We start from the raw sequence: 17192 nt of genomic DNA, 5'->3' as shown, positions 1-17192 counted from the left end.
AAGAATAATAATAATAATAATAATAATAATAATAAATAATGATGGCATTTATTAAGCGCTTACTATGTGCTAAGCACGGTTCTAAGCACCGGGGTGGATACAAGGTGATCAGGTTGTCCCACGTGGGGCTCACTGTCTTCATCCCCATTTTACAGATGAGGTAACTGAGGCCCAGAGAAGTTAAGTGGCTTGCCCAAAGTCACACAGCTGACAAGCGTATTTATTTATTTATTTATTTTACTTGTACATATCTATTCTATTTATTTTATTCTGTTAGTATGTTTGGTTTTGTTCTCTGTCTCCCCCTTCTAGACTGTGAGCCCACTGTTGGGTAGGGACTGTCTCTATATGTTGCCAACGTGTACTACCCAAGCGCTTAGTACAGTGCTCTGCACACAGTAAGCGCTCAATAAATACGACTGATTGATTGAAGTGGCGGAGTTGGAATTAGAACCCACGACCTCTGACTCCCAAGCCCCTGCTCTTTCCACAGAGCCAGGCTGCTTCTCTGACATGCTGCATCTCGCCTCTTAATCGATAATGATAATTGTACTCTTTGTTAAGTGCTTACCACGTATGTGCTAAGCACTGTACTAAGTGCTGGGGTAGATACGCCCAGCATGGGGCTCCCGGTCTTAATGCCCATTTTACAGATGAGGGAACTGAGGCACGGAGAAGTAAAAAGACTTGCCCAAAGTCACACGGCAGACGAATGGGGAGGCTGGGATTAGAATCCAGGTCCTCTCACTCTCAGGCCCGGGCTCTTTCCACTAGGCCACACTGCTCCTCCTTCTAGACTGTGAGCCCGTTGTTGGGTAGGGACCGTCTCTATATGTTGCCAACTTGTCCTTCCCAAGAGCTTAGTACAGTGCTCTGCACACAGTAAGCGCTTAATAAATACGATTGAATGAATGAATGAATGAATGAATGCTCCTCTTCCTCAGTGGAAAGAGCCCGGGCTTTGGAGTCAGAGGTCATGGGTTCAAATCCCGGCTCCACCAAATGTCAACTGTGTGACTTTGGGCAATCATCATCATCATCAATCGTATTGAGTGCTTACTATGTGCAGAGCACTGTACTAACTGCTTGGGAAGTACAAATTGCCAACATATAGAGACAGTCCCTACCCAACAGTGGGCTCACAGTCTAAAACGGGGAGACAGAACAAAACCAAACATACTAACAAAATAAAATAAATAGGATAGATATGTACAAGTAAAATAAATAAATAAATAAATAAACAGAGTAATAAATATGTACAGTCACTTCACTTCTCTGGGCCTCAGTTCCCTCATCTGGAAAATGGGGATTAAAACCGTGAACCCCCCCAGGGGACAACCTGATCACCTTGTCACCTCCCCAGCGCTTAGAACGGTGCTCTGCACAGAGTAAGCGTTTAACAATTAGATTACTGCGTCCCAAGAGGCAGCTTTTCAAAAAACAAAATAAAAAAACGCAAACCAGCGAGAGCCATAACATCCCTCAGACTTTTTGAAGGGAAACTGTGTGGCTTAATGGAATGAGCATTAGCCTTGGAGTCAGAGGGCCTGGGTTCTAATCAATCAATCAATCAATCAATCGTATTTACTGAGCGCTTACTGTGTGCAGAGCACTGTACTAAGCACTTGGGAAGTACAAGTTGGCAACATAGAGAGACAGTCCCTACCCAACAGTGGGCTCACAGTCTAAAAGGGGGAGACAGAGAACAAAACCAAACATACTAACAAAATAAAATAAATAGAATAGATATGTACAAGTAAAATAAATAAATAAATAATCTAATTTAAGAGGGGATGTAGCTCAGCGGTAGAGCGCATGCTTCGCATGTATGAGGCCCCGGGTTCGATCCCCGACATCTCCACGATTTTCCCCCTCCCCATCCCCCCCGCCTTACCTCCTTCCCCTCCCCACAGCACCTGTGTATATGTTTGTATGGATTTATTACTCTATTTATTTATTTTATTTGTACATATTTACTCTATTTATTTTATTTTGTTAATATGTTTTGTTGTCCGTCTCCCCCTTCTCGACTGTGCGCCCGCTGTTGGGTAGGGGCCGTCTCTAGTTTTTGCCAACTTGGACTTCCCAGGCGCTTAGTCCAGTGCTCTGCACACAGTAAGTGCTCAATAAATACGACTGAATGAATGAATGAAACAAATACCATCATTATTATTATTAGAGAGCAATGGTCACCCCCCAGCCTCACCCCCTCCTCAGCCCCTCCCTGCAATCAATCAATCAATCGTATTTATTGAGTGCTTACTGTGTGCAGAGCACTGTACTAAGCACTTGGGAAGTACAAGTCGGCAACACATAGAGACAGTCCCTACCCAACAGCGGGCTTAGCCCCTTTTCTCACCCCCTCTCCGGCTCTGGCCTTCCCTCCCCATATATAAATATATATCTGCCTAATGAAGGGTCCAATAAGCCAAGCACAGCTTTTTCCACTTAATAAGCCGAGTGCTGACTTTATTACGGGCTCGCTTTTCACTTATCTGTCCTGGGCCTTAAATCACTCCCGGGAAAGAGTTTAGCCGGGAGAAGGAATATCTCCACTGCTCCCTTCTCTGGGCCGAGCTGGCGGGGGGTGAGGGGAGGCCGAGGGGTGCACCGGGCCGGTGATGGGCCACAATAAAGCGATTGAGAATATTGACTGAAGGCCTACTGCGGGCAGAGCGCTTGGGAAGCACAACTCAGCCCCAAATAGAGACAAATAGAGAAGCAGCGTGGCTCAGTGGAAAGAGCCCGGGCTTTGGAGTCCGAGGTCATGGGTTCCAATCCCGGCTCCGCCACTTGTCAGCTGTGTGTGACCTTGGGCCAGTCACTTCACTTCTCTGGGCCTCAGTTCCCTCATCTGGAAATTGGGGATTAAGTCTGTGAGCCCCACGTGGGACAACTTGATTACCTTGTATCTACCTCAGCGCTTAGAACAGTGCTTTGCACGTAGTAAGCGCTTAATAAATGCCATCATTATTATAATCCCTGCCCGCAACGGGCTCGCAATCTAGAAGGGGGGAGGCAGCCACCAAAACAAGCAGCGTGGCTCAGTGGAAAGAGCCCGGGCTTTGGAGTCAGAGGTCATGGGTTCAAATCCTGGCTCCACCAAATGTCAGCTGTGTGATTTTTGGCAAGTCACTTCACTTCTCTGGGCCTCAGTTCCCTCATCTGGAAAATGGGGATTAAGTCTGTGAGCCCCATTTGGGACAACCTGATCACCTTGTAACCTCCTCAGCGCTTAGAACAGTGCTTTGCACATAGTAAGCGCTTAATAAATGCCACCATTATTATTACTATTATTATTAAGTAAACAGGCAACAGCAGCATCAATATAAACAAATAGAATTATAGATACGTACACATCACTAATGATAATACATAACATTATAAGTATAATTCCGCCACATCAACTGTGTGACTTTGGGCAAGTCATTTAACTTCTCTACGCCTAAGTTCCCTCATCTGTACAATGGGGATTAAGACTGTGAGCCCCACGTGGGGCAACCTGACTATCTTGCATCTACCCCAGTGTTTAGAACAGTGCTTGGCACCTAGTAAGCGCTTAACAAATACCACCATTCTTCTTCTTCCTTTCCTTTTTCCTCTTCCTCCTGACCATCATCATGTCATCGTCATCATCATCAATCATATTTATTGAGCGCTTACTATGTGCAGAGCACTGTACTAAGCGCTTGGGAAGTACAAATTGGCAACATATAGAGACAGTCCCTACCCAACAGTGGGCTCACATGCCATTCCTAAGAGGTTATTCTGTGTGTGTGTGTGTGTGTGTGTTTGCGAGCATCCTTCGGGGTTTGAAGATGACACTACTGATGGTGTGATCTTATCACCGCGTGCCGACGCGACCGATAAGCCCAACAAGTGTGTCCGGCACGACAATCCTATCCCTTCTGGGTATTGTTGGTTGACAAGGTTGTCTCATGACACTGTAGGGTAGGGACTGTCTCTATGTGTTGCCAATCTGTATTTCCCAAGCGCTTAGTACAGTGCTCTGCACATAGTAAGTGCTCAATAAATACGATTGATGATGATGATGATGACACCCAGCCGTTGTGCTTCCTCCCCGTGGGTCCGGCCCGGCCCCCCAGCCCGTCGATCCGTCCGCGCTACCGCCGTCCAAAAGCCTCCGCTCTGATGGAGCCCCCGCGGGTCCCGGCCGCACGCCAGGCTTGTTTGCCCATTCCCACCACCACCGGTGCTCCTGGGTGGCATTCATTCATTCATTCAATCATATTTATTGAGCGCTTACTGTGTGCAGAGCACTGTGCTAAGCGCTTGGGAAGTACAAGTTGGCAACATATAGAGACAGTCCCTATCAATCAATCAATCAATCAATCAATCGTATTTATTGAGCGCTTACTGTGTGCAGAGCACTGTACTAAGCGCTTGGGAAGTACAAGCCACCAGCGGGCTCGTAGTGGCACAGCCGGGCATTCGTCACGCGAGCCGAGCGCTGCTTCGATCCCGGAGATCGGACTGCCGTCCACAGACACTCGGCATCGGGATTTCTTCCTGGCCGAAATCGATCGACGGCACCCACTATGGGAGCGCGCTGAACTGAGTATAGTGCTCTGCACATGATAAGCACTTAATAATAATAACAACAGTATTTTTTAAGTGCTTACTATGTGCCAGGCACTGTAATAATAATAATAATAATGATAGCATTTATTAAGCGCTTACTATGTGCAAAGCACCATTCTAAGCGCCGGGGAGGTTACAAGGTGATCAGGTTGTCCCACGGGGGGGCTCACAGTCTTCATCCCCATTTTACAGTTGAGGGAACTGAGGCCCAGAGAAGTGAAGTGACTTGTCCACAGTCACACAGCAGACAAGTGGAGGAGCCGGGATTTGAACCCATGACCTCTGACTCCAAAGCCCGTGCTCTTTCCACTGAGCCATGCTGCTTCTCATTCCGACTGAGGGCGAGTCAGCGGCTTTTCTGTTACATTGTACTCCCCCAAGGGCTTAGCACAGTGCTCCGCACACAGTAAACAATAAATACCACTGATTATAATTAAAGCACTTGTTAAGCCTACTTTGTGCCAGGCACTGTACTAAGCGCTGGGTGGATACAAGCAAATTGGGTTGGACACAGTTCCTGTTCCGCTTAGGGCTCACAGTCGTATTCCCCATTTTCCAGATGAGGGAACTGAGGCACAGAAAAGTGAAGTTTTGTTGTCTGTCTCCCCCTTCTAGACTGTGAACCCGTTGTTGGGTAGGGACCGTCTCTCTATGTTGCAGACTTGGACTTCCCAAGCACTCTGCACACAGTAAGCGCTCAATCAACACAATTGAATGAATGAATGATGTGACTTGCCTAAGGTCACACAGCAGACAAGTGGCAGAGCCGGGATTAGAACCCATGACCTTCTGCTTCCCAGACCCGGGCTCTCTCCACGGGCCGTCACAGCACTCGGCAACGCGGATGCATTGAAGGCCATGGGTTCAAATCCCGGCTCCGCCGCTTGTTAGCTGTGACACTGGACAGGTCACTTCTCTCTGCCTCAGTTACCTCATCTGTAAAATGGGGATGAAGACTGTGAGCCCCATGCGGGACAAACTGATCACCTTGTAACCTCCCCAGTGCTTCGAACAGTGCTTGGCACACAGTGAGTGCTTAATAAATGCCATCATTATTATTATTATTATTATGTGGGTTTATCAATCAACCACCACCTGAAAGGTTGGGGTCCTCCAGCCACCAGGGGGCGCCAGCCACCCAGGAGAGCCTGGTGAAGCAGTGTGGCCTAATGGAAAGAGCCTGGGCCTGGGAATCAGAAGACCTGGGTTCGAATCCTCCCTCTACTGTGTGTCCCTGGGCAAGTCCTTCCTCTTCCCCTTTCCACAGCACCCGCGTATGTTTGTACAGATTTATTACTCTATTTATTTTACTTGTACATATTTACTATTCCACTTATTTTGTCAATGATGAGCACCTAGCGGTGTGACTCAGTGGCAAGAGCCCGGGCTTGGGAGTCAGAGGTCATGGGTTCTAATCCCGGCTCCGCCACATGTCTGCTGTGTGACCTCGGGCAAGTCACTTAAATTCTCTGAGCCTCAATCAATCATATTTATTGAGCGCTTACTGTGTGCAGAGCACTGTCCTAAGCGCTTGGGAAGTACAAGTTGGCAACATATAGAGAGCCTCAGTTACCTCATCTGTAAAATGGGGATTAAGACTGTGAGTCCCACATGGGACAACTTGATCCCTTGATCAGCGCTTCGAACAGTGCTCCGCACATAGTAAGCGTTTAATCAATCAATCAATCAATCCTATTTATTGAGCGCTTACTGTGTGCAGAGCACTGGACTAAGCGCTTGGGAAGTACAAGTTGGCAACATATAGAGACAGTCCCTACCCAACAAATGTCATTATTATTATTATTGTTATTATTATTATTATTATTATTATTACTTACTGGACCTCCTCCTATGGGCACGTCACTGAACGGGGGCTTCGCGACCGCCCCCTCACCCTCATCCTTTAGGAGTTTAGAGGCAAGGAGGGAGAAGTCTCACAAACTGACGTGGACAAACACTCACGAATCTAGAGCAGGCATCTTCCCCCAACCCCATTCCCTCTCCGATGATCATGATGATGGCATTTGTTAAGTGCTTACTATGTGCAAAGCACTGTTCTAAGCGCTGACCAGTCACTGAATCGTATTTATTGAGCGCTTCCTGGGTGCAGGTCATTGTACCACGCGCTTCAGAGAGGATAATGCAATGATATGCAGAGCTCTGCGGTGTGGCGGTCCTTGGGGTCCGGAGGGCAGGCGGGAGCCAGAGCCCAGAGACCCCCTCCGCCGCCCAGGCCGTGCCCCCCGCCCCATCTCGCCTCGGCTGCCCCCGCCAGCGCCCGCTCCGTGCAGAACTGGATATTGATTGGCTTAATGGAAGGGATCCAATTCCCTTTCCTTTCCAGGGAGGCCTGAAGAGTCCCCTGAACGGGGTCAAGACTGATGGGTGGGACGGCGGCCCGCGTCGGTAACCCTACCCAAGGGCGGCTATCTGCCCACCATCTGACCAGAACTGCCCCTGCCCCTCTGCTCTTCCCGCTCCTTAATCTCCGGAAGCCCAGGGAGGAAGACGGGAAGCGAGAGGGGGTCGGATCCCATTCCCCTTGTAGCCTGTGAGCCCGCTGTGGGCAGGGACTGTCTCTCTTTGTTGCTGAATTGTACTTTCCAAACGCCTAGTACAGTGCCTGCCCCAGTCCTGTCCCCTCACCCTCTGTCTGCTCCTGTCTCCCCCTTCTAGACTGTGAGCCCGCTGTTGGGTAGGGACCGTCTCTATATGTTGCCAAATTGGACTTCCCAAGCGCTTAGTACAGTGCTGTGCACACAGTAAGCGCTCAATAAATACGACTGATTGAATGAATGAATATTTATATTGATGCTATTGATGCCTGTTTCTCTTTTTTGAGGTCTGTCTCCCCCCTTGTAGCCTGTGAGCCCGCTGTGGGCAGGGACTGTCTCTCTTTGTTGCTGAATTGTACTTTCCAAGCGCCTACTACAGTGCTCTGCACACAGTAAGAGCTCAATAAATACGATTGAATGAATGAATGGATCCCACCAGGGGCTCACTACTCCTCCGGGGCTTGGGGATGGGGTGCATCTTAGTGTCCGGTCTCCTCTTCCCTCTGCCCCTGACTTCTCCCCCGCATCTGCCCCAGCCGAATCCGAGCCCACCCCCAGGATGGATGACCTCGTTCCCGCTCGGAGCGACCTCCACCAGGCCCGAACCTCCATCGGGCTCCTCCTGGCTTTGGAGTCAGAGGTCATGGGTTCAAATCCCAGCTCCGCCAATTGTCAGCTGTGTGACTTTGGGCAAGTCACTTAACTTCTCCGGGCCTCAGTTACCTCACCTGTAAAACGAGGATTAAGATTGCGAGCCCCCCGCGGGACAACCTGATCACCTTGTAACCTCCCCAGCGCTTAGAACAGTGCTTTGCATGTAGTAAGCGCTTAATAAAAATGCCATTATTATTATTATTATTATTATTATTATTATTATTATTACCGACACCATCCGCTCGATAGCTGAGAAGGGCTAGCCACGGCCTCTCGGCTCTTCGCGGCGGGGGGAGAGCTTACTGGAAGCCTTGTTAGGAGTCACAACAGAGCTTGGGGGGCGGGGAGGAGAGCCAGAAGGGGGTGGGGGAGATCATCATCATCAATTGTATTTATTGAGCTCTTGCTGTGTGCAGAGCACTGTACTAAGCGCTTAGCACTGTACTACGCGCTTACCTCCAAGCCCACCCCTGCCCATCTCCACCTCCGCCCCTGCCAACAGGCCTAGATTCCCCTGGCAGGAAGAATAGCCAACCTTTTTAGGGACCGTCTCTATATGTCGCCAACTTGTACTTCCCAAGCGCTTAGTCCAGTGCTCTGCACACAGTAAGCGCTCAATAAATACGACTGACTGACTGAATGAATCTCCGGACTGTGCCCGTCTGAGGAGGCTGGGGGAGAAAGGGAGAAGCTGAGGGGGCTGGGAAGGAGGGAGGAGGAATAGGAAGGCCAGGATGGGAATGGGAGAAGAGAGGAAGGAGTAGAGCTGAGGCAGGATCAGAACAGCAACCCAATCCCTCTCCAAGAGAGGTGCCACCCGTGGTTCTCATGTGTTGCCACCTTGTACTTCCCAAGCGCTTAGTACAGTGCTCTGCACACAGTAAGCGCTCAATAAATACGATTGACTGATTGATTGATTCTCATTCATTCATTCATTCATTCATTCATTCAATCGTATTTATTGAGCGCTTACTGTGTGCAGAGCACTGTACTAAGCGCTTGGGAAGTCCAAGTTGGCAACATACAGAGACGGTCCCTACCTAACAGTGGGCTCACACTCTAGAAGGGGGAGACAGAGAACAAAACAAAACATATTAACAAAGTAAAATAAATAGAATGAATATGTACAAATAAAATAGAGTAATAAATAAATAAATAGAGTAACAGTCAGCCCTCCTGACTCGAGAGATAGGAAACTGAGGCCCAGGAGTCAGGGCCCAGGCACAGAACTTACCAGCCAAGGACCCCATCAATCAATCAATCAATCGTATTTATTGAGCGCTTACTGTGTGCAGAGCACTGTACTAAGCACTTGGAAAGTCCAAGTTGGCAACATATAGAGACGGTCCCTACCCAACAGTGGGCTCACAGTCTAGAAGGGGGAGACAGAGAACAAAACAAAACATATTAACAAAGTAAAATAAATAGAATAAATATGTACAAGTAAAATAAATAGAGTAATAAATAAATAAATAGAGTAATAGTCAACCCTCCTGACTCGAGAGATAGGAAGCTGAGGCCCAGGAGTCAAGGCCCAGGCACAGAATTTACCAGCTAAGGACCCCATCAATCAATCAATCAATCATATTTATTGAGCACTTACTGTGTGCAGAGCACTGTACTAAGCCCTTGGTTGGCAACATCTAGAGACGGTCCCTACCCAACAGTGGGCTCACAGTCTAGAAGGGGGAAACAGAGAACGAAACAAAACATATTAACAAAATAAAATAAATAGAATTGATGGCCCGGGTCTTCCACCCCTCCCCACCGGCCCCTCCCCCGGGCACGCTTGACTGAATATAATGTCCAAACATATTGATCTCTGGCCGGGCAGGGTGTGTGTGTGTGTGCTTATGTGTGTGTTTGTGTGGGCGTAAAGACACCCAGAGATTTATTAGCTCCCATCTCCCATCTTTGGGGCAGGACCGCCGCCCCCGTCCCCGGGCCCCGAGTCCCAGCTGACCTGATTCTGGGTGACCCCAAGGGCCCGGCGCGGGGAGTCGGGGCCCCCCACTCCGTGCGGCCCGCAGCGGGGCCCGTGGTGGCGGGTCAGCCCCTCCGCCGCTCCCGTTTGAAGTCCGACCAGATGGGAGATCGGGCCCCCAAAACAAACACACCGCTCCAATCTGAGAAAACACCCTCCGGCCCCCCACCAGTGGATGTGGCGCTGTCTAAGGAGGCCAGGAGAGGAATGGGGGTCCTGTCCCCCCAGGACCCCACTGATGCTGTCCGTTGTCCCTCCAGAGAGGGGGCGCGGAGCGGGATGGAGATGCTAGAGAGGACGGGGGTCTCCACCCTACTGGCTGCTCCCCATCCGCTATACCCCTCCCACAAACACGGGCAGCGGGGACCTGGATTCTAATTCCACCTCCGCCACTTGTCTTGTCTGCTGGGTGGCCCTGGGCAAGACACTTCACTTCTCTGGGCCTCAGTTCCTTCAACTGGAAAACTGAAGAAGCAGCGTGGCTCAATGGAAAGAGCCTGGGCTTTGAAGTCAGAGGTCATGGGTTCAAATCCCGGCTCCACCAACTGTCAGCAGTGTGACTTTGGACAAGTCACTTCTCTGGGCCTCAGTTTCCTCATCTCTCAAATGGGGATGAAGACTGTGAGCCTGCCGTGGGACAACCTGATCACCTTGCAACCTCCCCAGTGCTTAGAACAGTGCTTCGCACAGAGTCAGTGCTTAATAAATGCCATTATTATCTTCCAGACTGTGAGCCCACTGTTGGGTAGGGACTGTCTCTATATGTTGCCAACTTGTACTTCCCAAGCGCTTAGTACAGTGCTCTGCACACAGTAAGCGCTCAATAAATATGATTGATTGATTGGGGATTAAGACGGCCAGGGCCGGTGGGAGGCGGGCAGCTGGCTCAGATTGGCACGGGGCGGGATAATAATAATAATGATGATGTCATTTGTTAAGCGCTTACTATGTGCCAAGCACTGTTGAAACAGTCACTCCGAGGAAGCCCCTAAGATAATAACAACAACTGTGTGACCTTGGGCAAGTCACTTAACTTCTCTGAGCCTCAGTTACCTCATCTGTAAAATGGGGATTAAGACTGTGAGCCCCACGTGGGACAACTTGATCACCTTGTATCCCCCCCCAGCGCTTAGAACAGTGCTCTGCACATAGTAAGCGCTTAACAAATGCCATCATCATTATTATTATTATTATTATTATTATTATTATAACTGTAGCCCACAGCACTTAGGTATATATCTGTCATTTGATTTATTTGCATTGATGTCTGTTTCCCCCCTCTAGATTGTGAGCTCCTTGTGGGCAGGGAATATTACTGTTTATTGTTGTATTGTACTTTCCCAAGCGCTCAGTACAGTGCTCTGCACACAGTAAGCGCTTAATAATAAGTATGAATGAATGAACTGTGGTATTTATTAAGGGCTTCCTATGTGGCAAGCACCTTACTACGCACTGGGGTCCGTAGACGAGAATCAGACAGGAGAAGCAGCGTGGCTCAGTGGAAAGAGCCCGGGCTTTGGAATCAGAGGTCATAGGTTCAAATCCCGACTCTGCCAATTGTCAGCTGTGTGACTTTGGGCAAGTCACTTAACTTCTCTGGGCCTGAGTTCCCTCATCTGTAAAATGGGGATTAAGACTGCGAGCACCCCGTGGGACAACCTGATCACCTTGTATCCTCCCCAGCGCTTAGAACAGTGCTTTGCACATAGTAAGCGCTTAATAAACGGCATCATTATTTATTTATTTATTTTATACAGTCCCCGTCCCATATGGGACTCACAGTCTGAGAGCTGGTACTGAATCCCCATTTTTCAGATAAAGCCACTGAGACCCGGAGAAGTCAAGCCAGTCGGTCAAAGTCACGCGGCGGCCAGGTGGGCATGGGCAGGGTGAGAATCGAGGCAACCCCGAGCCCCGCTGCCCTCCCTCAATCCAGGGCTGGGACCCTCTAATTGGGGCCCATCCCATCCGAACCCCAACTGGAGACCTCTCCTCACCCGCTCCCCTCCCCGCCGCCCCCGCCCCTGAGAGCGCAGTGCCGCCTTCAGAGCGGGCTTGCCTCTGGGTAACCTGACCCTCCGGGCCGGCCTCTTCTGATGTGTGGGCAGCTGAGACTTTACAGCATTAGGGGAGCAACATTTCATGGAAAATTCAATAAATCCCCCTCTACAGCCAGACGTCTGTAAACAATGGCTTCCAAATTCAATCAGGCCGGGGGCCGGGTGGAATATTATATGGGGGAGCTGTGGTGGCCGGGGGTAGGGTGGGGGGCTTCCTGGAAGATGAAAGATCCCAGGGCTCCCCCCGCCCCGGCTCCCTGCCCCACACTCTGCGAGCCACGTCCGTCCAGGTGCCGGGCCCTGGCAACCGGTGCCTCCGTCCCCCAGCTGGCCGCCCCCCGGCTCCACCCCCTCACCATCAGTCATGGGAGTCGGGGGGTGGGGGGCTCTTGGGTTCTGGTCACCAGATGCCCTGGGGAAAGCGTGCCTGCAGATGATGGGGTGGGGGGGCGCAGGGGAGATGCCAGCCTGCAGCAAGTTCATCCTGTTCAGTCGCCACGGCAACAGAAGCAGCCCCTTCCGTCCTCCTCCTTCCGGTCCCCGGCCGGGGCCCCTCTTCCTTGTGAACGTCCTGCGATCCCTTCCCCCGGTGACCCGGGCCCGCTCCCGGTCACCCCGGCTCGGACCCCGCCAGGAGAGGCCCCCGGTCTCATCCCCCTTCTGCCTCCGGCATCCTCCGGCTGTGCCCAGACCTCACTTCGCCCTCCTCCAGAAGTCAGACCACCCAGCCCCCAAGCCCCCTTCTGCTCCTCCTTATCAACACTTGCCACCCCGGCTTCTGGTGACCGAGTCCCAAGCAGTCATCATCATCATCATCAATCGTATTTATTGAGCGCTTACTGTGTGCAGAGCACTGTACTAAGTGCTTGGGAAGTACAAGTTGGCAACATATAGAGACAGTCCCTACCCACCAACAAGCCCCTCTTCCCCCCCTGACACTACGGCAGCTCAAACATTGCCGCCCACGTTCCTGGGCCTAGGGAACAACGGGTCATCCCCACGGATCCTGGCACCATCCGCACCCAGAGAGGGCGGTGCCCCGGGGGCTGCCCAGCATACGGGCGACCCCTGGCTCGGCCCCCAGTTTCCATTCCGCGAACTTCTCTCAGGCCTGGTGGCTCTTGGATGACAGGCACTGGATGGGAGATTCCCAAAGGGCCCAGATTCCCCAGGATCCTGAGGGCAGGACCCCCTCCGCCCCCGACCACCACTCAGCAGGCTCCCCAGACTCCAGCCTAGAAAGAAGTTGCCCCTCTTTGGGCCAACGGGAGAGCAAGGGCAGGGACCAAAGGGGTGAAGGTTCTGGGGACAGTCGGAAGTGGCTCCAGACTCGGCCTTGTCCTTAGGATGGACGCATTTGTGTATGTTTGGGGAAGGTTTGTATGTTATTTGTGTGCGGTGAGCGGGGACTCCTCATGGCCTCTGTTTCCACTGCCCGCCCGTCCCAGAGCAAGGATCTGGGCAGCTAAACCCGCCAGGGTTCAAGAAGCCACTCGCAGACGGATATCCGACTAATTCCCCAGCTCTGCGGGAGACACAAAAGCGGTGAAATGCCATGGCCGGTCAAGGCTGGGATGGAGTGTCTACCTTCTGGCCAGCCCCAGGCCTAGCCTAAGCCCCCCGCCCCAGCCGGGAAACCAGCAGGACCGTATGCCCCCAGGGGTATGCGTGACCTTGTGTGTATGTGTTTGTCTGCATATGCATACTTGTGAGTTTGCATTTGTGTGTGGGCTCCAAGTCTTTCTTTTTTTTTTTACCTGCCCCCGGATGACCGCACCTGGCCACCCAGCCCTGCTATCCAGCTGCATTGTCCACCCCCAACACTCAGCTCCAACATCCAGCCCCAACGCCCAGCTCCGCCCCTCACCTGCCTTGGGCAAATAATAATAACAATAATAATAATCATAGCATTTATTAAGCACTTACTATGTGTAGTGCACTGTTCTAAGCGCTGGGGAGGTTACACTGTGATCAAGTTGTCCCACGGGGGGGCTCACAGCCTTAATCCTCATTTTACAGATGAGGGAACTGAGGCACAGAGAAGTGAAGTGACTTGCCCAAAGTCGCGCAGCTGGCAATTGGTGGAGCTGGGATAATGATGGTACTTGTTAAGCGCTTACTCTGTGCAAAGCACTGTTCTAAGCGCTGGGGAGGTTACAAGGTGATCAGGTTGTCCCACGGGGGGCTCACAGTCTTCGTCCCCATTTTACAGATGAGGTCACTGAAGCCCAGAGAAGTGAAGTGACTTGCCCAAAGTCACCCAGCTGACAGTCGGCGGAGCCGGGAGTTGAACCCGTGACCTCTGACTCCAAAGCCGGGGCTCTCTCCACTGAGCCACGCTGCTTCAATTCACTTCTCTGCGCCTCAGTTACCTCACCTGTAAAATGGGGATTGAGGCTGTGAGCCCCAAGTGGGAAAGGGCCCGCTGTTGCGTAGGGACTGTATATGTTGCCAACTTGTACTTCCCAAACGCTTAGTACAGTGCTCTGCACACAGTAAGCGCTCAATAAATACGATTGAATGAATGAATGAATGAAAAGGGACGGTGTCCAACCCGATTCGCTGGTATCCACCCCAGAGCTCGGTTCAAAGCCTGGCACAGAGTAAGCACTTAATGATGGCATTTATTAAGCGCTTACCATGTGCAAAGCACTGTTCTAAGCTCTGGAGAGGTTAAAAGGTGATCAGGTTGTCCCACGGGGGGGGGGCTCACAGTCTTCGTCCCCATTCTCCAGATGAGGCCCAGAGAAGTGAATTCACACAGCTGACAACTGGCAGAGCTGGGATCTGAACCCATGCCCTCTGACTCCAAAGCCCGGGCTCTTTCCACTGAGCCACGCTGCTTCTCAAGCACTTCACACCATAATTACAATTATTAATGCACGGACCCAACGCTCAGCTCCAACGTCCACCCCCACCGCTCGGCTCCCACATCCATCCCCAACACTGGGATTTGGGTTTTAGTCCTGGATCATTCAGTCGTATTTACTGAGCGCTTACTGTGTACAGGGCACTGTCCTAAGCGCTTGGGAAGTATAAGTTGGCAACATATAGAGACGGTCCCTACCCAACAGTGGGCTCACAGAGGACCCCCCACACCCCCGCGCCGCCTCTTCCTCTCCAACAACCAGCGGCGGGCACCTCCACGTCCGCACTTGGGTCCCCCCAAACGTTCAGCTCCGCTCTCCCTGTGGGCCGGCCCAGGCCACAGGCATACACACACATACACACTCTCTCTTTCTCCATCCCGGTCCCCCTCCCCCTGCGGTTAGGATCAGGCCCCAAAGAACACGGCCCAATTTGTCATGTCATGTCCAGCTGTTAACCTCCGTGGGTAAACCGTGGGGAAGACTTACTTTCTCCTATTTATTTATTTGCCACTTGGACAATGGAAGGCCCCAAGCCTGCTGAGCTCTTCATAATAAAGCCACCAAAGCTGGGCGTCCCCGCCCCCTCCGGCCCCCTCCTCGGTGCCGGGCGACCCCCCTCCCTGGCCCGGCCACCAGCCAACCCGCAGGTGTCACCGGGCATTAATGCCTCGGTTAACTCCCGGGCTCCGTTGAGGCGAGGGGCTGACTGGGGGGCGGAGGTGGAAGGTGGGGGGTCCGGTGGGGAGGTCTCTGCACAAAGAGGAAGCCCAGGGGATGAGAATGGCTCACATAACCATCACTCCGGAAAGCTCACTGCATGGCGCAGGGGGAGGCAGGGGGGCCGAATGACCAGAGAAAGGGGGGGAGGGGCAACTAGCCACCGAGCAGTGGAATAATGCCTCTTCTCCTTCCCAGCCCCGCCCCGCCACCCGGGCACCCCCCAAACCGTCCCCATCGCAGCCCGGGCCCCCTCCGCCCTAGCAACGGCGCCGGGAGATCACGGCCCTCCAGGAATGACGGGAGGGCCGACTGCTGGGCCCTGCCTGCCCGGGATGACCGAGGCCCAGCCGGAACCATTCATCCAATCGTATTTATCGAGCGCTTACTGTGTGCAGAGCACCGGACTAGGCGCTTGGGAAGTCCAAGTCGGCAACAGATAGAGACGGTCCCTATTCGTTCATTCATCCAATCGTATTTATCGAGCGCTTACTGTGTGCAGAGCACCGGACTAGGCGCTTGGGAAGTCCAAGTCGGCAACAGATAGAGACGGTCCCTATTCGTTCATTCATCCAATCGTATTTATCGAGCGCTTACTGTGTGCAGAGCACCGGACTAGGCGCTTGGGAAGTCCAAGTCGGCAACAGATAGAGACAGTCCCTATTCATTCATTCATTCAATCGTATTTATCGAGCGCTTACTGTGTGCAGAGCACTGGACTAGGCGCTTGGGAAGTACAAGTTGGCAACATCTAGAGATGGTCCCTACCCAACAGCGGGCTCACAGTCTAGAAGGGGGAGACAGACAACTAAACAATGGGCTCACAGTCTAGAAGGGGGAGACAGATGACAAAACAGAACATGTGGACAGGCGTCAAGTCGTCAGAACAAATAGAAATAAAGCTAGGTGCACATCATTAACAAAATGAATAGTACATACGGACAAGTAAAATAGAGTGATAAATCTGTACAAACATCTATACGGGTGCTGTGGGGAGGGGAAGGAGGTAGGGCGGGGGTGATGGGGAGGGGGAGAGGAATGGGGGGGCTCAGTCTGGGAAGGCCTCCTGGAGGAGGTGAGCTCTCAGTAGGGTTTTGAAGGGAGGAAGAGAGCTAGCTTGGCAGATTTGCGGAGGGAGGGCATTCCGGGCCAGGGGGAGGACGTGGGCCGGGGGTCGACGGCGGGACGGGCGAGAAGGAGGCCCAGTGAGGAGGTGAGCGGCGGCAGAGGAGCGGAGGGTGCGGGCTGGGCTGGAGAAGGAGCGAAGGGAGGTGAGGTAGGAGGGGGCGAGGGGATGGACAGCCTTGAACCAACCCCGTGGGACGGGGGAACGGTCCCCGGGTCCCCCCCCAGGCCAGGGACCCCTCCCTCCGAGGCACTGACCGGGCCGGACAGCCGCCCCCAGCACTGGCCGCGGGGCCGGCCGCTTCGGAACCGAGCCGTGTTCGACCGGGCTGCCCAGCGCCTCCCTCTGACCCCTGCCCTCTGACCCCGCCGCCTTCCCGTCATCATTATCATTGATACCAGTGACTAATAATGTGAGGAAAATGTGAAAAATTAAAATCCAGGGGCATTTACTTCGGAGCCACACCACCTAGCATCAGGGGAAAGAGCCCGGGCTTTGGAGTCGGAGGTCATGGGTTCAAATCCCGGCTCCGCCAACTGTCAGCTGGGTGACTTTAGGCAAGTCGCTTCACTTGTCTGGGCCTCAGTGACCTTATCTGGAAAACGGGGATTAAGACTGTGAGCC

The 17192-nt window shown here is 52.3% G+C and overlaps 1 protein-coding gene and 1 non-coding gene across 3 annotated transcripts in view; one reads left to right on the top strand and one right to left on the bottom strand.

The window, feature by feature from the left end:
* Nucleotides 1-17192, bottom strand: part of RNF220 (ring finger protein 220) — a 208570-nt gene that overhangs the window by 115733 nt on the left and 75645 nt on the right. The gene's annotated exons all lie outside the window — the stretch shown is intronic.
* On the top strand, nucleotides 1790-1861 carry TRNAA-CGC. Its single transcript has one exon. It is a non-coding gene; the product is annotated as a tRNA-Ala (tRNA).

Source organism: Tachyglossus aculeatus, chromosome 18 (genome assembly GCF_015852505.1).
Source record: "Tachyglossus aculeatus isolate mTacAcu1 chromosome 18, mTacAcu1.pri, whole genome shotgun sequence".
Taxonomy (NCBI): domain Eukaryota; kingdom Metazoa; phylum Chordata; class Mammalia; order Monotremata; family Tachyglossidae; genus Tachyglossus; species Tachyglossus aculeatus.
Note: the sequence above shows the minus strand (reverse complement) of the source record. Positions and strands in the feature narration are given on the sequence as shown.